This window comes from Ictalurus punctatus, chromosome 7 (assembly GCF_001660625.3).
Source record: "Ictalurus punctatus breed USDA103 chromosome 7, Coco_2.0, whole genome shotgun sequence".
In the NCBI taxonomy this organism is placed as follows: Eukaryota; Metazoa; Chordata; class Actinopteri; order Siluriformes; family Ictaluridae; genus Ictalurus; species Ictalurus punctatus.
In genome coordinates, this window is record NC_030422.2 from 8,505,342 (window position 1) to 8,529,409 (window position 24,068).

A 24,068-nucleotide genomic window follows, 5' to 3' on the forward strand; every position below is an offset into this window, starting at 1 on the left:
ACCAAAGTGCTACTGTACATTACCATAGAAAATTCCACCATTATATCCATTATTTCCATTCAAAGGTACTCAAATCCTTTTTTTTTTTTTGCCAAGTAAAACGTGTATGTTTATACAGAGCCTACTACAGTGGCCACAACTGATAACCTGATAATCTGACTAGTTTGTTCCAACTGGAAGAATACTTTCACCTTATCTCTATTTACAACAGCTCAACATCAGCTTTTACCATCCTGAAGTTGATTTTTTTTTTCAACAACAGCACATCCAGAGGTGGTTTATTCCTCTTGTACCAGAGCAGTTTGCCAGCAGTTACAATTTTAATTGACTTATGAACAACATGTCATACTTTTTAACTTATATATTTACGTTGAAAGTTATGGCATATCTGTGAGAGAAGTTAGTTCCTGTTATCACTTATGTTATATAAAGTGTTCCTTCCATAAGTTTTAAATAAACATCTCCTTCACCATATCAACAATTATGTTTTCTTTTGTTAAGTAACAGCATTACAGTTTATTAGTAACCTTAGAAAATGTGGAGTATCTGCCATTCAAGTTTTTTGAATTAGGGATACAGAAAAAGCTCTAAACATGCTAGCTCTTTTTAAATGTATGAGTGCACATGTTCTTTTCAACAAAAAAACTAATTATATTTTTCTACAGCTAAGTGAAATGTGTGCGTGTCTACTCATATTAAATTCCCGATTCTGGAACACGATTCAGGGTAAGTCTCTAAATTCACAGCTGTTCTACAGTTAGATTTATACACCTTTCATATTACACATCTAGGTGAAGACAACAATCTTGCTCGGAACTAACGCCCAAAACAATATATGTGTTGCTGTAGGTGCAGTGATGTTTTCAAATGAAATCAATCAAATGTCAGCATAATCGCTGGGATGGAATCTGGATCAGGGTTAGCTGTGACTGCAAAAACATACTGTGTATAGCTTTTGAATCAAATCAGCTGTGGATTGTTAGATTTTATTTGTGCTTTTATATTGCTCCACTCCTACATCCCTCCAAAAAAAACAAACATCCCTCAGAAACAAAAAGAAAGAGTGAGTGTAAGTGAAAAGTGTAAGTGAAAATATTCAGTTCAACAAACCAGATTTTAGCATGTGGAAGCACTGCGGCATATCACATACCTGACCTCCTATTAGGCAATAGATATGTCATGGGTTGATATGTCAAGAGCTAATTAAGATCCTGTCCTCCAGCTCAAGCTGATCTACAACTCCTTGATCTCTCTGACTAAATGCTTCTGGACTTGAGATGTGTTTCTGGAGATGAACTATGACAGCTAATGCTCCAGGCATAGTTTGAGTTATAACATTTAGTTAGCAGTGAAATGCACTGGCGCTATTTACTGTCCAAATATCCATTTAGACTCAAAGTGGGTGTGGCTTGAATTGGAATGTATTTTTTCCCAAAAATTAAAACCACTTCCCAGAAGCACTGGAAAACATTGGAACCAACAGAAGAAGCACATTGCAATGGCAGTGTGGTTTATGAATACTGACAGTACCTTAACCTCAGCTAATAACTTCATTAGCATTATTTGCAGTGGTGGCTTAGCGGCTAATTCTCTGGCTTACTGATCGGAATGTTAAGGGTTCAAGCCGTGGCACTGCCAAGCTGCCACTGTTGGGCCCTTGAGCAAGGCCCTTAACCCTCTCTGCTCCAGGGGCATGTTATCATGGCTGACCTTGACGCAAACTTCCTGGCATGCTGGGGTATGTGAAGAAAAGAATTTCACTGTGCTATAATGTATATGTGACCAATAAAGACTCATTATCATTATCATTTATTTAAACCACAGCAACCCTGACAAGGCAGTTACTAAAGTCACTGTAAATATATTATGCAGTGCTGCATGTTAATGTACATGGTCTTTTTTTGTACCACTCTCTTCCACATGGATTAAAAAAACTCCCAATTGTGTACATTTTCTTTTCTGTTGCACTCCAAAGGAGCCCAGTGTCAAAGCAGTCTCAGCCAGAGTGAAAATTTCTGGCAAGCCACATACTCATATCTGTATTTGTCTCTGTTTAGAACACATTATCTGTTCATTCTGAATAATGTATTCATATATTTCATCATAACATACTAAATGATAACACAACATACTATGATAACAACTTCATTATCATGAAATTAAACAAAATTGCTTTGTTTGTTGGAGATTTTATTAGAACTTGGATTCATTTAACAAGCCTGGACTGCCAGATCTTTCAGGTCTGTCAGGTCGGCAGAGATGGCGGCAGGTGCAGGTAGAATGCTTCCTTTACAAAAATGGCAAACAAATCCAAAACATAAGGCAAGGTCATGGTCAAAAAAACTGGAAAAGGGTCAGGCAGTTTTCAAACAAACTGAATAAGGCAAGGCACAATAATCAAAAACACACAGGATATATACTGATCAGCCATAACATTAAATATACCTGCCTAATATTGTGTAGTACGTCCTCTTTGTGCCACCAAAACAGCTCTGACCCATCAAGGCATAGACGCCACAAGACCTCTGAAGGTGTGCTGTGGTATATGGCACCAAGACGTTAGCAGAAGATCCTTAAAGTCCTGTATAGTGAGGTGGGGCCTACATGGATTGGACTTGTTTGTCCAGCACATACGACAGATGCTCAATTGGATTGAGAGGAAATTGGAGGCCAAGTCAATATCTTGAACACTTTGTCATGTTCCTCAAACCATTCATGAACAATTTTTCGCAGTGTGGCAGGGTGTATTATCCTAGTGAATGAGGCCACTATCATTAGGGAATACTGTTGCCATGAACGGGTGTACTTGGTCTGCAACAATGTCTAGGTAGTTGGTACATGTCAAAGTAACATCCACATGAATGCCAAGACCCAAGGCTTCCCAGCAGAACGTTGCCCAGAACATCACACTGCCTCGGCTAGTTTGCCTTCTTCCCATAGTGCCTCCTGGTGCCATCTCTTCTCCCGGTAAGTGACGCACACGCACCCGGTCATCCACATGTTGTAAATGAAAACATGATTCATCAGACCAGGCCACCTTCTTCAATTGCTCCCTAATCCCTAGTCACGTACACATTGTAGGCGCTTTTTGTGATGGACAAGGGTCAGCATGGGCACTCTGACTATTCAGTCCCATACATTGCAAGCTGCGATGCACTATGTGTATTGACACCTTTCTATCAGGGCCAGCATTAACTTTTTCAGCAATTTGTGCTACAATAGCTCTTCTTTGGGATTGGACCACATGGGCTAGCCTTTGCTCCTCATGTGCATCAGTGAGCTTTGGGTGCCCATGACTCTGTCACCAGTTCACTGGTTGTCCTATCTTGGACCACTTTTTTTGTAGGTCCTAACCACTGCATACTGGGAACACCCCACAAGACCTGCCGTTTTGGAGATGCTCTGACCCAGTCGTCTAGCCATCACAATTAGATTAGAACCTTACGTTTGACTATTTTTCCTGCTTCCAATACAAATAAAAGAAAGGACAAGAGAGAAAGAGATTGAAACATGACTTCAAGACAGGATGCTCTAGTCAAAATAAATAATAAAACTTTTTAACGCTGCACTGCATCTGTCTATCAACCATAAAGTCTCAATTTCTTCACAAGAGCTGTGATTAGTTCAAATGTCAGGACAAAATGGCCCTCAGTACATGTGGGTGCGTTAGTACACTCCTGTCAAGTCTGTCTATCAAAGAAAACAAAACATCAGTACAATGTTTCATTTTTGGTATCCACATCAGATTACTTGCTGTTTGTAGGAACAATTACAACCATTATATTTACGTTCATGTTTGGTATTTGGAGAAAACACAGCAGGAACCCAGTGGGGCATTGCAGACTTGAAACACTTTTTAGAAATCATGAATGCAGTTGCATACGTGTGTGTGTGTGTGTGTGTGTGTGTGTGTCTACTAGTTTGTCACACATCATGTTTATTTTACCATCAATAAGACCTTGTGATATAATGCACTGGTACACTTCAACCTCTCCAACTGATATGACAAAGAAAGAGAAGGAAGAGAAGGAACACAATTTCAATAAACTTACTTGTTTTAAGTAGACTACACACACATTCATCGAATCGTGATCCCATAACCTCATGGCACTGTGGTTGCACAGAGGCATGGAGGAAGAAAGCATGACAAAAGACAAATTGCTGTTTTGATGGTTATTTTGAAGCAACACTCGAGTGATGGTGTGCAGACAGATGGAGATTTAAGAAAGAATCCCAGTAGTCATACCAGCTAGCTCCAACACGAAGAACTGAGCAAGTGTGTGTCTATGAGATTTCACATGTGATTGAAATTTCCAAGCATGCAACCAGAGATTAGTCATGATGAATCGCCCCCGCTATATCTAGGGGCGTTTTAAACAGAATACTGCAGTAAGCCCAAATTTCAGCCTCCCGTCCTCTTTTTTGCTTCATGCTCATTTCCCTCTATCTTTCCCTGCCTTCATCTTTTCACTCCTTCATCACCATCAACATTCTCTCTCTCTCTCTCCTTCTCTCTGTGTGATAAAAGCATGGTTCCATTAGTGCCTCTCTTGCACTCTCTCTCTTTCGCAAGCCCTCTCTCTCTCTGCGATAAGACCATGGCCCCATTAGTGCATCTCTCCCTCCCCTCCCCTCTCTCTCACTCTATAGGAATTAGAGAGACACAAAGGGGGAAAAGAGAGTCACTATGTACTTAATTTGAAAGGAGGGCGAGGGAGGGAGATTTAAGTATGTGATATTGGGTTATGTGTTACAAATATTTTTCCAACACATCCAACACACCATGTAAGGTTTGGTTTAAGTATATTAAGCACTCACAATCATGCTAAAGTCAATTCCATCAGCCGGATCTCTCTAGGAACAAGATTATTTTAAATGGGTATATTAATTGATGTAAGTATCGATCAGAAAATCTTGCAGCCCTTTAGAAATGCCTCTGAAAGTGCTTCAGTGGAGTTTAGAGATGTTATAAGTGCTTATAAATTTAAGAAATGACAGTCAAACAATGTGTTAGAGCAAAATGTATAGTCTCTGTAATTTATATTAATTGTGCTATAACAGACTGTGTCAAAGATACTGGATTCTGGAGACCAAGCCAAATTTGACTGTTCATGAAAACTTATATAATGCCATTCACATGGTCAGAAGATTAATATGTTGAATCTATTGAGGTCTCTTTCTAAGCTAGTTGACTGGAAACATTTTTATGTTCAACCAATTGACCTAGAATCGAAAAAGCAAACAAAGAGAATCACCAGAATGTCAGGAGGACCTGACAGACCTTAAGACTCTTGAAAGTGTCTGCCCTACATCATTGCACAATTTCAATAGGGGTGTCACTCTATAAGAGGCTAACTGTAGATGGGCCTGTTGACTTTCCCTGCAAGGTGAAGACCTCATGCCACCTTTATGATTAATGTATCTGACTCTCACAACGGTCAGAATTTTAGCTGGTTGATGGGTTCAACCTATTTCACATAGCCACACAACACCCGTGCCCCTGTGGCCACCCAGTTAGTAAGGTAGGTGTCCATTGTGACTGTCAAACAACAAGGCATAGTTCCCTTATGGTGCCCTTTCATTGGAAGGCCTTGTGTCTCCAACAAGCTAGAGCCTGTCCTCAACTCTATTGCACCTCTGTTCAATTTGGGAACAAATTTCTTGAGTTAGAATGGGTTAGAATCTTGTTTGGGTCTTGTTTGATATTGACAAAGCCCTGAGACCTCAAAACGTTGGCAGCCAACAGCATAACCGGAGTGTATATCTGAGACACCGTTATCAAGACTAACTTAATCGATATAGTGGCTGACCAATGGCACTAATGTTTTCATGTGTAAATCACCCCACTGCCTACCTATGCATTGCATGAGCATTTTACAAAGGGGCCCTTTAGTTGTGTTTAATGTCCACCCTATGTAATGGGTGGGTGGATTTAACTAGAGCTGCCCCTGATAATCTTGAGTTTTGGACCATGAAAACTGCAGGTGTGCAACTTGAGGGACTCTACAAGAAAACTGGTCTCAGAATCCATACATGCTTATACAGATCACAATAAACAATACCCCATACCCTTCTCAAAACTGTCTACCTCATTTTCTTTCAAAACAAAATTTGCACCATATATGAGAAACCTCACCCTGCTCTCCACAAAAACTCTAGTTATCTGCATCAATATGCATGTCCTCTTGTTTTACAGCTCTGCTCTCCTTACATCTATGTGTACTTATGATGGTCTCTTGATCCAGCACTTACATAACTTCTTAAAGCCTGCAACCCTGCCCTTGCTGCCTACATAGTACATAGTAATACATTCTCTCGTATCTGGTCAGGTTGTCCTTTGCTGATCCTGAACTACTGTCAATGACTACGTTTACATGGACAACAGTAATTTAATTATTGACCTTACTCTGATTAAGATAATAATGTAATTAAGGTGTTTACATGAGTCGCTTTTAGAATACTCCTGTCATGTTCCCGTTTTACATGTTATAGAACATAATTAGATTAACAGCCCGCGTCATTACATCACCGCGCCACGCCGTCCGACGTCCCTCCAGAATTTCACGTATCAACATACAGTTTGTCTTCATTATGGTACCGTATACAGTTTTGGGTGTTTTTATTTAATTTTTTTTACGAACCCTTTAAGAGCAGTTAATTATTTGTCATGCTGTACATGCTAATAGACAACTGCTTGAAGCCCTGGGCTGTGTCCCAAACCGCATACTTACTGTCCATATAGTAGCCGAGATACATGTATTTTTCCCCACTACAGGCCTATAGTACGTAAGTATGCAGTTTGGGACACAGCCGAACTCTCTTGTTCGCCGTAAAATGTTGAAAACTGCCGTGTGTGATCGTGTCCTGTCGCAAAATGCGTTGAAAACTCTCACATGACATTCATAATGTGATTAAGGTGTTTACATGTCTGTAATACACGTCCATAATGTGACTAAAACAGGAGTACTCCACCTGTCTTAATTCGATTAGAGCTTAATTCAAGTATGACCTTAATTAGATTAAGTTAAGTAAAAATTGCTGTTTATATGGTAGTTTCTTATTCAAAGTATGGTCTTAATCGGGTTAAGAGTGGATTATTGTTGTCCATGTAAACGCAGCTTGTGTGGCGTTTCATATAATCTCCCTGTGTCCATGAGGGTTTCCATTTAGTTCTTGGATTTCCTTCCACCTCCCAAACACATGCCAGCAGGTGGATTGGTGACAAATTGCCCCTAGGTATGGATGTGTATGTCCCATCCAGTGTGCATTCCCTCCTTGCACCCAGTGCTTCTGGGAATGGCTCTAGTTCCACACAACCCGGACCAGGATTAAGCAATTATTGAAGATGAATAAATGAATGAATCAATGAATGCTGTAGCCAATTCTGTCTTTTTTCATCTTTGCAGTATTGCCCATCTCTGCCCCACTGCTGAAACAATGGTTCCGGTGTTTATTACATTGCAACTTGATTTATTATATTGCACCCCTCCATCGTTTTCTCAAGTCCCTTTACAATCTCCACTTTATCCTGGTCAGGTTCTTGGTGGATCTGGGGCCTATTCTATTCTATTTAAGGAAAACACATTCATTTACTAGGGACAATTTAGGGTAGTCAGTCCAGCTATTGACATGTTTTGTGATGGTGGGAGGAAACCAGAGAACCCAGAGGAAAACCCATGCAGACACAAAGAGACCATCTCACACTCCACAACGATAGTAACCTAAGCTCAGGATCAAACCAGGGACCCAGTGTTATGGCAACACTTCCTGTTGAGCCCAAGTCCTATCAAACTTCAGTATATCGAAAATTCAGCTACCTGATTACTCTCACCATATGGCCTGTTGTTTTTTCTTTTTTCCTTTCTCTTTTGTTCTTCTTTTTCTTCTTATTAATGAGACATTTGTACAACTCTCTTATCACAGGAGCACACAAACAACAGCACAAATAAGCAAATTGTGCAAACAGCAAAAACATCTTCTGTAAGTCAAAGAAATCATTGCTTAATGACCTTTGAAATCTCACAGCAGATGCTGCTCCCAAACACATAGCCATGTTCTTGTTAGCACATAGTTGCTATTTGCACAAACATAAACCGAGCTGCCTATGTCTGTGTGAGCGCAGTTTAGATGATTAATTAAAGTTCAGGACTCTAAGTGTTAAATATAGGTTAAAACTATATTTGTTTAGTTAGGCATTTTGTTAGATAGCTGTACTCTTAGGTAAAGCTACAGATCTTGGGGGGTCTGTGGCCATTGGCAGTTATGGTAAAGTGGGACATTTTGATTCTGTACCCTTTTTTCCTGTGTTAAGTCCCCCGTTCTCCTTCTTAATTTTAGAGCCAGAAGGTAACACAGGCATTAGGGAACCTGAATGGCTATTCCATAGTTGGTGGTCTTTGTAGGAAAAAGCTTTTCCACCTGCTGTAGTCTTTAGTATTCTAGGTACTAATAAAGACCCTGCACTTTTTATTGAAGCAGGAATGGCAGATTATAATAGACCAAAAGTTTACTGAGCTGCTGTGAGGCGAGAGCATACAGTACTTTAAAGCTCATCGATGGTAAAATAAAAAGAGAGACAATTCTGATGAAATTCATCCTCATGAATTTCAGCACAAACGGGTCAACATTCTGCCAAAACAAGCTCTCCATGTGGACAGCTGTGTTGAGAGATTTCACTGTTCATGTTTATAGTATTTCAAGACAATGAATCATTCAAGGTTTAAGAATGCTTAACAATTTAATGATTATATGATTTTAATTAATTCTTCCATTCCTTCTTTTTCTTTGTCAGTTATTCAAAAAACTTGCTTTTTTTGTCATCAATAAGCCACTTTCTTACTTCCCATATTTATATTATGTGTGTCCACACACTAGCATAAAACCTTTGCTAATGTTTGAACTAAGGATTGTATTACAATAGGCCCCAAATCTTAAACTGGATCAGAGACTGAACAGAATAAATAACAGAGCAGGAGCCAGAGTGCGGAGCTGCCAGTAATAAGAATTCTACCATCTTCCCCTTCCTTTTTTAATCCTTTTTCTCTCCATCTGCTTCTTTCTGTCTTTCTCCTAGCTCAGCTTTTTAGCTCTCTCCTCTACCCCTCCCTTTCCCTGCTCTTTAGTATAAGACGGTTCAGATAGAATGGTCAACAGCTTGTGTAGCGCTGGTGTTGTTGTAATGAAAGCGGAAAAAAAAAAAACAGAAAGAGAATAGTTGTCCTTGAGTTATTGTTGCTGGGCAAATGAACGCAAAGTTGGCACAGAGGTGGGGCTATGACTGTAAATGTCTTCAAGACATTTCAACACACTTATGTACATAAAATGTTTGGGTTTTTTTAAGGTATAGAGTACTATAGTGATTAGGGAATATGGTGTAGGGTAACACTAAATAAATTCAGAAAGATTGAATGAGATTTAGATTGGATTTTGTAAGTGTGCTCATTGTTTCCCTGCAGCTGCACAAAGAACTAATGTTATTCAGCCTGTTCATTTAACATGAGGCCATATTAGCCCGATATCAGATACTAAGCAATCCTTTGCCTTGACCATATGAATAACAACTCTAGCTTACTGACACACAATCAAAACAAAGACATACAGTAATCACCTTCCCCGTAGCACTTATAGTCTGTTTATCCTTCAAAACATGGGGAGTGTCATTATTTTATTAATTTAACAACTCAAAGTAGTGAATTAAAAGTGTGAAAAAAATAGCCTACATCTGGCACACACTTTAGAATTTCATGACCTGGATTTGGTATCTCGTTGCTTCATTAAATTGTGTGCTCAATTAATTTTCATCAAACAAAAAAATGTAATGCAAAATAGGATGTGCTGGATCAAGTGCTATTTTATAGCCTACTAAATAATGAGGGTGTTAGCCATATTGGTAAATTAAACCACATTTGCTATTATTAATGTAATAATTACGACTAGGATGATTCATGAAACCACATATTGAAAATACACTAGACCCTCGTTAGATGTTTATTGCAATGCTTGACATCTTCTCATCCATATATCATCATATTGGTCTTCAATTTTATTCCTGTTTAATTATGTCTTGCTTTTATGTTATGTTATTTATTTTACAATTGAAAAACCATATCTGGTAACCTTGTCCCCATGAACTGCATGCAGGTAATTTTAATATTCTGAATGAGGCTTTCAGACAACTTAGGTACCTGTGTAAATTGTTTCTGAGATTAGACTTCTTGTTTTTTTCACTAACACAGGAACAGCAACCTTGTGAAAGAAAAAAAGTGGTGGCAAATAAAGTGTAATAAATGTGGCGGCTGCTGTATTGTTGAGTTAACAGATGGAGTAGAAGTGTGTTCCACCTGCTTTCAGAAATCGAATTTGTGAATATAGTTATGCAAGAAACCAAGACAAGGTGTTAAGGACAGCACTGTTCACATAATATGCTCACACACACCACACCAAACAAACAAAATTCACCATGTTTCTTTTTGATTTTTGTAAATTTGTCTTTCTACTTTTGTTAAGTTTAGCTCATGACAGACAAATGATCTGAGAGAATTAGTGGAAAACTGTCCAGTGGAGCCGATACACTACTAAAATGTAAGAAAGATAAAAAGAGGCGATTTTTTTTTTTTAGCAAGAGGTATGGAGAGGAAGACAAAGACAGGTAGCCAGAAAGAGGAAAGTGAGAGAAAAGCTATAAAAAAAAAAAAAAAACAGAAAAGAGAAAGTGGATGATGAAACTGAGAGCTTGGGTTTGTTCTCTCATTAATGATTCTGTGTTGCTAACGTGGTGTCTCTAAAGTCTTATTCGCCATGTGTCCCGGCCATCTGCATCCCTTCTGCCACCTTTCCAAAGGTGTGACACTAATTCCAGACCATAAACCATACGATGACCATTCAATTTCATCTGACAGGTGCCAAAAACACTGTGTGGTCTGGAAATCCAGATTCTCTAAAGTAATACTTCTACGTTTAAAGGATAATAAAATACAATAAAAGAATAATTGTAACTACTTAGCTCTGTGGTGCAAACGAGCTTTTGTTGTAGTTTGGACTAACATTAAATCATCTATTCAGTATGGCTACACTACACCTTGTCTCAGTTACATACGATTCTGAAATTACGGCAGTATGGGCTTGAGCGAGGGGCAGTATGTGCCTGTGGAATGCCATTCAAGGCCAATATTAAATACATAAACATGAATAAATATAAATTAATTGATTAATAGAATGATCATTTAATGCACACTTAAAAGTGTGTTGAACAGATTACAAATGAGTGCAGACATTACAATTTTACGACCTCAATTTAGTTGCTTGTTAGTTCATTAAGTCGGCTCACTATGCGTTTTTAAAAAAATCAATAAAATGCTATAGAATAGGATGTGCAAGGAGTGTTTTATACAGTAAGTTGCTGAATAATGAGGGTGGAAGCCTTGGTCCAACCAAATCTGCAGTTATTAATGTGATAATTATTGCCATTCATATTCATGGGACTATTCATGGAGCTATATTCAGTATTTCCCATATACTGACCTTCTATTAGATGTTTATTTCATTGCTTGCCATTTTCTCATTTATATATTATCCTATTACTATTTTTTTTTTAATTCATTAATAAAAATGCTATTCCTTCTTCAGTCCACATTTTTATGCCAGATATTTTTGGTAAGTGCATGTTTTAAAGGTGGTGGTCAAGAAGCTATTTTAAAAACCTTGTCTCGGTTGCTTAAGAAAAAAAATGGATGCATGTATTACAGGCAGGTAATTTTGAGTGTCTGAATTGGGAGGTCAGAAAATTGACTTAAGCAGCTGTGGAAGCTGACTTCCCATTTAAATACTAATGTAACTTTTGGACTTTATTCGGCAAGTCTGAATACAGCCCATAGTACATATGTAGCATGGTATGAAGAAAAGCCTACATGTACCAAAGAAGACTTACCACACTTTATAGGGAGAGATATTATAGTTCTCTTGTTTTAACCATCATCTATATTTGATTGTTCTGCTTTTAAACTCGGCCAGCACATTTTGGGCTTGGCAGGAGACGACATAAAAGTCTAAGTGCTTCCTGGAGTGTTTTTACACTGAAGAAAAAAGTGCAACTCTTCTTTTCCTACAAGAGATGCCTTATGTCTGTGTGGATGGGATGTGTTATATCTTGTGTTATTTCTATTGTTCATTTTTATAGAAGGCGAAATATGGCATAATCTAAAAATGACTGACATCCCACAGATACTGTATAAACCTAATTCACCACCTTCAACACAGTCTGGAATACTGGATAATATAAAGCATTGGCAGAAAAGTCTATAACAATCCCACCAATCTGAGCTGAAGAAAGGTTTGTTTTCTACTACTATAGAGGAAATCATGAGGATTTTAGTTTAGTTTTTTGTTTTTTTTAACGTTTCAGTTTCTCCCCCACTAACAAATACAGCAGGTGGAAAGATTGATGTTCTGTTGCGGTGCCACAAAGTAATGTCTCCTATAATGCAGAAATAATTGTGGATATTAAAAATGGAAGTCAATGCCATCTCAGGAGCAAAATGGATTGAGAGTGGCAGTAATACAATAAAAGGGGCCGCCGCTGATGGAGGAAAAATTTCATTAACAATAATAAAGGATGGTCGTGACTGGATGGCTGAAACGCAGGCAGACAGATCATTCTTCAACGTGGCATTATGGTGTTGCCAAGTTCTTTTCTGTATGTGTGTGTGTGTGTGTGTGTGTGTGTGTGTGCATGTGCGTGTGTGTGTGTGTGTGTGTGTGTGTGTGTGTGTGTGTGTTAATCACTTGCTAATAGAATAATGTAATCTGCAGTCACAATGTTCTATTGATTACTCACTGTATTTGCATGTTGCATGAATTTGAAAACATCCAGGATAAAGTGTTTACTGAAGATGAACACACGAAAAATCCTTATATAGCACTCAGGACACGTCTCCTCCCTGACTCTAGAGGTTGCAGTGCCCAAAATTGTAGCACATCCTCTAACGACAGCTTCCTCTTCAGTTCCGGTATTTAAACAACTCAAGTTTCATTGTGAAGTCTTGCCATAGCTAACTTTTTTTTTTAATCTGAATGTCTGGTCATGTATTGATTACTGCTGTGTTTATATTGGCTTTTACTGTATGGATTACCCTTTGGTCATGTTCTCTGTTGCTGATAATGTTTCGACCTTTTTTCGGATTTGGATAATGATTTCACTCTTTGCACATGGAACTCCAACTCCGAGTTTACCATGGTACAATGTCCTTGATTTTCTTGGGTTGGTTTGAAGCTGGCTTATCTACGTTATTGATCGTTTGCTCAGGAATCATTTGCGTAAATCTGACTTCAATGTGTAACTAAAAAAGAAGCCAAGCCAAGCCAACATCCATAATTCTACATATTATAAACTGTAACATATAAAATTCTCTGTTATTCAAGATTGTGTTTTTGTCTCCCCAGAGGTAAACAAAAACAATTCATATCCAGAGACCAAAAAAAAACCTATTATTAACTTTGATGAATTCCCATTTTGTAAACAGATACAAATATAGATAAACAGGATGTTTTTTTTCTGTTTTTCTCTGAGACTGGTTGAGAGTAGAGGTGTGCATCAGGACTGGTATCCTGCAAGAAGCTCACAGGACAAACAATCTGAGCCAACCACGCTGTAGCTAGTGTCAGGGCCAATATTTCATAAATGATGAGAGGACTGCAGTAAAAAATATATAAATTTTAAAAAGATGATGTCGGATACATTTCTGCTTATTCAAGTCGTAACCAGGAAACTTTTTTTTCCAAAATGCTTTTGATATTTTTGATGTTTCATGTAATCTTAGATATGAGTGTTTTATAAGGGTACTTTCACATCTATTACCCTGTTCGCCTCGTCAGAGTTGATTTGGTTTTACATGTCCTTGAATTAATCAGACAAAAAAAAAGCTCACCGGCTTGTGGAAAGGACTAGAAAACTACAAAAGAAATCAACAAGCCAACCAACCAACAAACAAAAAAACAAAACAAAAAACTTAGTGGTTAGCACATTTGCCTCGCCCCACCATGGTTGGGGGTTTGTTTCAGGCCTCCACCCTGTGTGAGCGGAGTTTGCATGTTCTTCTCGTACTTTGGGGATTTCCTCTGGGTACTCCAGTTTCCTCCTCTGGTCCAAAGACATGCATCGTATGCACTGATGGGTATTTCCAAATTCTCCATAGTGTGTGATTGTGCCCTGCAGTGGGTTGGCACCCTGTCCAGGGTATCCTGAGCTTCATACCCGAGTTCACTGGGATAGGCTTCAGGCTCCCTGCGATCTTGCGTAGGATAAGTGGTACAGAAAATGGATGGAGGGTTGGATAAACAATAATCATACAAACAAACAAATACAAGATTATTGAGAATGCAGTGAACTTCTACAGCACCCTGACTGCACTCTGATCTCTGCTGCAGTTTTTCCTTGCCAATTTAACCATCTTGTACGAATAAAATAAATAAATAAATTGAATTAATAAATAAAAGAAAAGCTTCCTGTGACCTAAAATATGTAGCGTGTTACATATTTTAGCACTTTCTGCAGTAGGGTCAAATCAGAGTTGAACTGCTTTCCACTGCAACTGAACTACTGTTTGTTTGGAAAGGTACCTAGCCCATGTCCTAAAGACTTTTTTTGTCTGAACCTGCCCACACATTTTTTGAAGTAAACACTCCAAAAAAAACTACACTATTCAATCATTTTCCATACCGCTTTTCTTATGCAGGGTCGCGGAGAGCCTAGAGCTTATCCCAAGGAACTCAGGGCACAAGGTGGGGGACACCCTGGACAGGGTGCCAACCCATCGCATGGAACAATCGCACACACATTCACACACTATAGACAGTTTGGAAATGCCAATCAGCTTACAATACATCTCTATAGACTAGGGGAGGACACCGTAGTACCCGGAGGAAACCCCTGAAGCACAGGGAGAACATGCAAGCTCTGCGCAGACAGGGCAGTGATGGGATTCAAACCCCTGACCTAACCACTAAGCCAACGTGCCCCTGAAAGCCATACTGATGAACTGGAAATCAAAGACCAATATTGGTCTCACACATTGGGGAAAATGCAATAATCGATTGAGTATTAAAACTAGCAATAATCGATAAAACTAGCAAATTCAACTCTAGTTAACAAGAGATTTTCTACAGCCACACCACGTAAACCATGCCATACCATACTAGCATAGCACTAACATAATATTCCCAAACACCTGCAACTAAATTATACACGCACCATACACAGAAACTAGAAAGCAGACATTTGAATTATTTCAATTATTACAATTAACAGACTATTTTCTTTCTTTCTTTCATTCTTCACCTGTCCTAATATGTATTCATACACATTTATTTAATATTTCCTCCTTAAGAGGACACAGATTATCACATATCTGTCAATATCAGTCAAGGGTGAGGGGCCGAGATAGAGAGAGAGTGAGAGGCAAACACACTAGGGACTGCTTCAAAGGAAATAAAAACTGCATTAACAGTATGAACACACCCTAAAACATCCTTAAATGAAGCAACATCCTTAAATGAAGGTTGTACAACACACTAATCTAATCACAATCGGCACCACCTAACGCTAACCTTAGCTTTTATCTTTCCTCTAGCTGCCCAAACGACCTTGATAACCTCCAGAGAAACATTTCTGCTTCATCCAGTAGGCACTGGATGCTTATAATCTAAACAGATGAAAAAAGGTTCAGCATTTTTTTTCTCCCCATATCAAATAATTAATGCACAAATCTGATTTAAATGCATATCCAGGCACTGAAGTGCAGAAACATTGCTCGGAGTGATGAAACCCTGCTAAGCTGGTGAAAGTTAATGAACTTTGAAGAAGATGCCTAAATTGAAGATATAACTTTAGAATAAAGTAAGTAATGGCAGGCTTCTTTACAATCTGAGCTACTCTTGCTAGTGAAGAGAGATAAAGAGAGAGCAGAATGATCCATGTGTGTTAGCAAAAGTACAAAAAGAAAGAAAATTACAGAGAAAGAGGTACAAACTGAGGAAAAAACAAGCTACACTCTCCTTTTTTTCTATATTATTTATTATTTTATACTCTTTAAATGTTGAGTAATTTTCTAGAACAGCAGCTCTGACAATATTCCCAGTCTATATTAATCGTAAAAATACTCCACGTAATCTACGTGAGGTTAACACTTAACCAATTTTTTAAACATGCTGTTATTAACAAATAAAAATGCACAATTGTTGATATTGTGAAATTTTCTGTAATGAGATATTTATTTAACATTTATGGAAGGAGTCTCCAGCATCAACCTGATTTTGTCTAATTTAAGAGAGCGACAATACAAGCCTGATGAGTATGGCCATATGCAGGTTTAAAAAATACAGAGGTCCAAAAACTAAGTTCGCTAGCGGGGTTGGGGGGTGAAAAATACTGATTTCCCTGATCGACATATGCATATTTTAATAGCTTTATAACCATGTCAGCGGGCTGGATCAAATTCATGTAGAAATGTGTCTCTTTGACTGAGATCAGCTCTATCACCTCTCATCTCTGCCTGGTCTGCTCCAGTATTGCTCTGCTTGTATGGTCTTTGAGTCGTTTTCCTTTTGTCTCCTGTACTCTTTCTCTCAGCCTCTTTTTCTGTAGCTGTCTGCTCTCCATAACCTCCTCCCTGTTTCTCATCTCTTCTTGTCTCTCTGCCTTCAACATTACAATCTTTCTGTTCATTTCTCTCTCCATCCTCTTCTACTCTTTCTTCTCTCTCTCCCTCTGTATTCACTGCCTGTCCCTTTCTTTGTGACTCTTCACTTGTGTCTCCTCCCAAAGTGTAGTAAAAATAATTTAGTAAAATGAAAAACACCTTAATTTAATGTTTGTGTTTTGGATTTGAATTATAAAAATGTGTCTCAAGCAGTACATAAACGTAGGGAAAATGTGTTTTATACAAAATGATATCTATACAATAGTACTATACTGTATTATGACACTATACTTATACAATTAAACTGAACCTATAGTGTTCACTGTAATTACCAAAGAGATTATATATATATATATATATATATATATATATATATATATATATATATATATATATATCACTGTGGTAATTCGGCCTACTTGTTTGAATGAGATCAGGTCAGTTTTGTTTGTGTTAAACAGCAAAGTGACATAATGCTAATCATATTCTGGGTGGGAACAGTGGGTACTGGGTAGTACCTGCTCTTCCTCTCTCATCTCAATCATCTTCTCTTTTTCTTTTTCTCTCAGTCTCATCTTGTCCCCTGTTGCTTCCCTTCCCAAAGTGAAGTTTTAATTGATGCAATCTTTTCATTTTCATCTGTGTCAGTAAAGAAAGTAAACACAGGGTAAATTGATATTTATTTGAAAATTTTACTGGCCTCTGTTAGGATAATCTTGCAATGAAAGTAAAAATATATAGTGGTAACTCATCATTTTAACATGCATTTCAATCCTACACAAACTGATATGAAAGAAACGTCATCAGTCCGTCATTGGACAGATGGAATTAATGTTAGCTGGCAGCTAGCTAGTTAATTCACTCATGATGGATGTCCACTGTTTAACGAAGCACGACTGTGCACAGGAGCTATTTGTCAGATGATGTCTGACTGGGTGGGGATGAATTATGGCAATGAACTATAAGAAGACGACTAGTAAAATTCTCTAGTAACTTCATAACACTGGTGGATTAAAGTGCCTGCCCTGTCCGGTTTGTTGACATAGTCCAGCACAGTGGAGCGCAAAGCCCACCCCCCAGCCGATTTTATTGGTCAACTCAAGCAAGCAATCAGCCTGAGGAGGTCGGTTATCTTTGCGTTGTACGATCTTTGTGGCAACAAAGTTATTATTAGGAACATAACAACAGAGTTATTATTAGGCAATAATTTTATGACTTATTATACACCTCGGAAAAAAAATACAGAGCTCTGAACCTTGTTGACCTCAATGGTGGATACGGCCATGCTGGTGAGGGAATGACTGTTCATAGCTGCTGTAATGCAAGTGAATAACAGAAACTAACTTGGTTTGAGGACTTTCCAAAACATTAAATATAACTATAAACTGATCAAATGTATGACATGTCGTTCTTTCGTAAATAAACTATGTAATTTGATGTTCAAGAGGAATAAAAGGTTGTTGACCTTGTTGTTGATGATTTTCCCATAGCAGTAAACCCCTGTTATGTTTTATTCCTTATATAAATGACAATGCAAGACATTACAAACATGTTGTTTTTTGTAACACTCTGTACAGTATATTATTTATAACACCATAATATTGGTCCTGCCCTAATTGAAATAAAAATGCTTATAAATCACTGATCTATGGAATGGATGTAGTAAATAGTCACCAACTATTTTCCCTTTCCGGTTTGCATTTACTAACACATTTACATAGCATGTGTTTTTATGCTAACCCCTAAACAACCCATATAGTTAGAACTTTACCTAGACTATATCATGGTTGGTAGGACTGTATGATTTCAGCTACCACCCATACACGAGAAAGGCAGCTCCGCCTCTGCTTTGTGGTCATTAGGCTAGATTAACCTCGCTAAAAATAAAATCCCAGGGCATGCTTATTAATTTAAAACCGCTTCATAATTGAAGTATTCTTGATCAATCATGCAGTATGTCCAGGAATTGTATGGAACACAGTAGGTTTAATTCATTTTAATGAAGCTTGAGCGCCATAATTAAGTCTGGCAGTAGTGGCCTGGATAGCAGTGAGTAGTGTTTCTGCGTTTTGTGTAAGTGTTCTCAATGAAGAGAGAAAGACAGAGAGAGAGAGAGAGAGAGAGAGAGAGAAAGAAAGAGAGAGAGAGGCTACCTGCTGTGAGCTTTAAGTGATCAGAAAATGATACAGCTGCTCAGAATGCTCTCTATGGTCAAATATAGTAATGACTTGCAGTAGGATAGTTGCTCTCTTCAATCTCCACAGGAAATGAGGACACTCCTGGGAGTTTTTGGCCAGGAAGCTAGTGTTGGAGTCCAGGCAAGGTCCTCTGCCATGTACACATTAATGTTCAGCAGTCATGATGATGTGGTGTCGAAGGGAAAGCAAGATGCAAGCTGAGACATGATTGCTTTTCAGAACTGTGTGTATGTGATTTTAAATGTGATTGCCAAATGGGTCCAATGATACCTTAATGAAAACCAAATTTTCTAAGCAGAGATATATATATATATATATATATATATATATATATATATATATATATATATATATATATATATATATATATATATATATATATATGCCCTTATTGTTTGGTGGTCCCACTCACTCAATTCCCAAAAAGAAATACTTATAAAAAGACCATCTGGCTAAAAGACTAATTTTTGCTTAAAGTTCCTTTAATCACAAATGTGTGCCTGTGGTAAGAGCTTAGCTTGTTGAGACACTTTAAGCTTATGTGATTTTAAGTGTCTGAAGATGCTTTGCATTTTTGTCACAATCCAGTGTGAAAAGAACATAAGTGACTTTGAAAAAAAAAAGCAGCTTCTTTTCTTTCTTCTTCTTTTTTTTTTTTTTTTTTTTTTTTTTTTTTTTACATATGATTATCAGAAATAACACATTTTAATAATTGAAACCAGCAGGTGGTGGGTTTTTACACAGTTTCCAAGCAATAGAATTATCATGCTGCTTCATATTAGTCACTTCTTAGAGCACAAGTGTCAACCTCAAACACACAAGCCAAGCCAAAAATGTCCCATTGCCTCATTATCCGGAAAGGGGCCATTCATTTGGTGGAATTCATTAAATCGACTTCAGTTCATGTTCACATCAAATATCAGAATTGGGGAAAATGTGATCTCAATATTCTTTAACTGTGGCATGGTTGTTGGTGCCAGATGGGTTGGTTTGAGTCTTTCATAAACTGCTGGTCTTATGGGATTTTCACACACAACAGCAGCAGGTCTGCAGATGGAAATGCCTCGTTGATGAGAGAGGTCAGAAGAAAATGGCTAGACTGGTTTGAGCTGACAGGAAGGTTATTGTAACTCCAGTCAAATCACATTTTTACAATCGTGGTGAGCAGAAAAGCATCTCAGAACGTACAACACATTAAACCTTGAGGTGGATAGCCTACAACAGCAGAACCACATTGGGTTCCACTCCTGTCAGCTGAGAACAGGAGGCATGGGTTCACTGAAACTGGGCTTTTTAAAAAGTTTTGATGTTTATGAAGACATATACTGTGTATATTATATATTATATACATATATATATATATAAAAGGAGGTCCTAATAGTATGATAGCATCATAACAAGATGGATAGAGCAGTGCAGTTGCTGCCAGAACTGACTTTTCAAAAATGAGTCATCTTCCACAGTCACATCACAATAATGACAATAAATGCTTATTTGAATGGCACCAGGCTGTTGTGAGAGTTCATATTTTTGTAGCCAATATTGAAGAAAAAAAAAAGATTAGGATACTGCATACTCTGGGGTGGAAAATAGGAACAGTTATTACTGCCATGCAGTGGAGAAGTGTGTGTTGTTTTATGGTTTATTGTAATTCAGTTAAAGTCTCTAAAGCAAAGAGAAGCAGTGTGCGCAGTGGCATGCAATAAAACCCAAAGTTTGGATTGTCTCACCATTGTTTATCTCCATAACTGGGAGATGCTAAATAACCCAGTGCTGACAAAACTCAAACCTGGTCACACATGTTGACTCTTCTGCAGTTTGGAAAGTGTTTTTGAGTGTCTTACGTTCTGTACTGTATGTCATGCTCAAACACAGCTGGAGCCACAGTTCCTGGATATAAATGTTCAGGACACAGATTGATTATATCATAATCCTGGTAGAGATTTATTTTTCTTCTTACTAACAGAGTTTGTTGTCCTTGATCCTTAGGAATAAAAAGGGCTTCAGGTATTATTATGAAGAATGTGATGGATGCTGATATGTTTCATGGATTACTATAAACATAATCTGTTAGAAAAATTTGGTCCTGCTAAAATTAATTGTTAATTGTTGGTAAAAAATTTTTATCTTAGCAGCAGATTATACATAATTGATTTAACTGACAAGAAGATACAGTTAATGCTCACATCAAACATCAGAATGGAGAAAAATGTTGCGCAGTGACGTTCCCTTTCACATGGCATGGAACCAACCTTCCTTTTGTCAGGCTGGTGGTGGTTTTGTTATGATGTGGGGAACATTTTCTTGGCACACACTTGTTCCCTTAATACCACTTGGTTTAGTTGATCAAGAACATCTTAAGGCAATGTTTAGATGGTCAAGTGGAAATGATTATGGTTCTTCAGGAAGTCAGTGACCACTGTCTTAAGGGAATATTGTTGTTGAACAGGGGCATCCCTTTATAGCCAACAATATACCCATTTTATAATGGCTACTTCCAGTATGATAATGCACCATGTCACAAAGCACAAGTTATCTCAGACTGGTTCCATGAAAATGACAATGAGTACTTCAGTGGCCTCCGCAGTTTGGGTTTCTTGTCTCAAACTCAGTCGGCCTCTACCATCAAACAAAAATAAAAAAATAATAAGGGCAGATAAAGAATTTTTGGATCCTCAGCCCTATCTCTGCAAGAACACTGTGTACACTGTGAGTCATAAATCTTCCTCCACGATTTCTAGACAAGCCAACTCTACTGACACCACGACTGCACTCTCAGTCAGCGACACTTGGACAACTAAACAAAAGTATAAACCTTTGCTGATTATCTTTTTCAGTGTTGGCGTGGCAGAGTGGCTAGATAAGGAATAAAACAATTGAGTTCTGAAGAGTGCTGTTTTAGGAAAATAATCAGTGATGAGGCAGTGTGATGCGAGTTAATGTTACCACCATAATGTTTATACATTAGTAGCATTTAATGTTGTGGAATATGTGCAAAACAAGTTAGTTTCTGTTTTCACTTATGTTATAGCACTCACTTTAAACACTCATTCCCTCATCCGCTTCTTCTTTTCTCTCTTGAAATGAATAAGAAATGAATTGCAGCTTGTCTTGTTACCTACAAACCAAAAAGTCTTGACCATTACTTACTAGCAAAGCGCTGACACTGGAAACTCCTTCCATAAACATCTCCTTACAGAAAATGTCACCAAATCAATGATTATATGTTTGTTTGTTTTTTTTGTTAGATAATAATTCTCACTTGTTTATAATAACTCTTCGATTATTATGGCATGCAAGTATCTGTGAATGAGCGGTTACTATAGAAACGATAACATATTAGGACGAGCGCATTAATATAGACCTGTGATTTGAATTAGAGCCAGCACTACTGTCCGAGCTGCTGTAATAGAAAATTAATCAGCACCTTCTGAACAAACAGAATAGGGAACTCAACCTTGCTGTGGCATAAAATAATTTGATCTGGTGTGGTCTGTATCAGTAGAGTATGCTGCGGTTTGCATTTTATAATCTTGATCCGTTTTGAGGACCTGCCTCTTTAAGGGTCTCCACGAAAACAGCAGGAGAAAAATAAATAAATAAATAAATAATCAAATCACCTTGCACAAATAAGACATTATGTCCTCTGATAATATAATTGCTCCGAGATGTTATTGTGTCAGCATGGCTGGCCTGAGGAAGCGTGTGTGGTAGAGAGGGTGGAGTAGGAGGAGGAGGAGGAAGAGGAGGAAAAATCCATGTTGGGGAGCAATAGTACAGAAACACAGAAAAATACCACTCACAACTGACTTGTCATCTAGCATATATGCCCCAGGATGTAAGACTAACAGGTTTTTTTTTGTATGCTTTAAGTTTTTTTGTGTGTGAAAGACATTTTACCTGTGTTTAAAATGCCTTTTACTTTTACATACATATTAGTAATATCAGTGCAACACATGGACAACTCATGGATGGAATGAGAGGAGAGCAGAAGATCTAGAGAAAAACTTCCTTACTTAGCAAATGTAGCACTCACCTGGGAGCATCCTGGCACAGGTGTTCAGACTGGGATATCAGCTTTAAACATGAGTAATGAGCACTCAGGGGATGTGTGTGCAGGTAAACACATACACACATGTATATATGCCACAGCTTAGTCCTCAAGCCTATCACGTTATCTTGGAAACAAATGTCGAAATACGTGCATCTTTAGAAAAATCCAATGAAAAAAATGTAAAAGAAATTGGTCTAAAAAATAGCAGAAAGTCTTAATGGCAGAGAAAATTTAATAATTCAGTTCTGCGAGCACTGAGACACACGCATTTCCTTTGCCATCGCTCACCAGGGCATTAAATAAAAGGTAAAGCAAGGTAAAATAAAACAAGAAATCGTGACCTCAATGGCACTGATCGAGGAGATGGAGGGTCCAGCTGCAGGGGCAGCTCCACCTGTTGTTGCTGACTGGGACTGAAAAAGAACAACAACAAAGCACATTGTCCCAGTCCAATTAAGCAGGTGGAGAGAAGACAAAGAGATAATAACTCCATCAAAAGTACCCAGTTTTTTTATTCAAGTTATCATCATCATCTTGTTGAGGTAACCGAGTCAAAAATAAGCACCGTAAACAGTCAAGGTTGTCAGAGGGTTTGACGCAAACCTCAACAGAGGTGAAGGTCACGATTTCTTGTTTTATTTTACTTTGCTTTACCTTTTATTTGATGCCCCAGTGAGCGATGGCAAAGGAAGTGCGTGTGTCTCAGTGCTCGCAGAACTGAATTGCACAATTTTCTCTGCATGCTTGCTTGACTGTACCAAGCTTGTGAAAACATAAGGATGCTTTTTGTATAGCAGTCCAGAGCAGGATTTCACAGAGTTGTTTTGTGATTGTTGTGGCCAAAAATGCTTGATTTTTGCTTTGTCTTTTTTTCAAATATGTGATGCAATTTGCAGTTGTATGTCTTTTTTTTTTTCATGAGAAGGGAATGAGACGTTGCATGAGCTTCACGCTGTGGGAAGCGCCCTCGTGCGTGACTGGCATCTGAAGCTTTTGTAACATCATGCCCATTTATAGGCCTGCCATGATCAGGTGACGTGGCAATTAAGTGTGTTGCATGATATAAAATGGCACCTGCAAACCACACTGTTAGCTTCTGAAGCTATCTGAAGCAAAGATGAAATT

At 38.1% G+C, this 24,068-nt stretch overlaps 1 protein-coding gene across 1 annotated transcript in view; it reads right to left on the reverse strand.

Moving 5' to 3' along the window:
* The window catches only part of clstn2a (calsyntenin 2a), a 99,522-nt gene that overhangs the window by 66,656 nt on the left and 8,798 nt on the right, over positions 1–24,068 (reverse strand). The window lies entirely within an intron of this gene.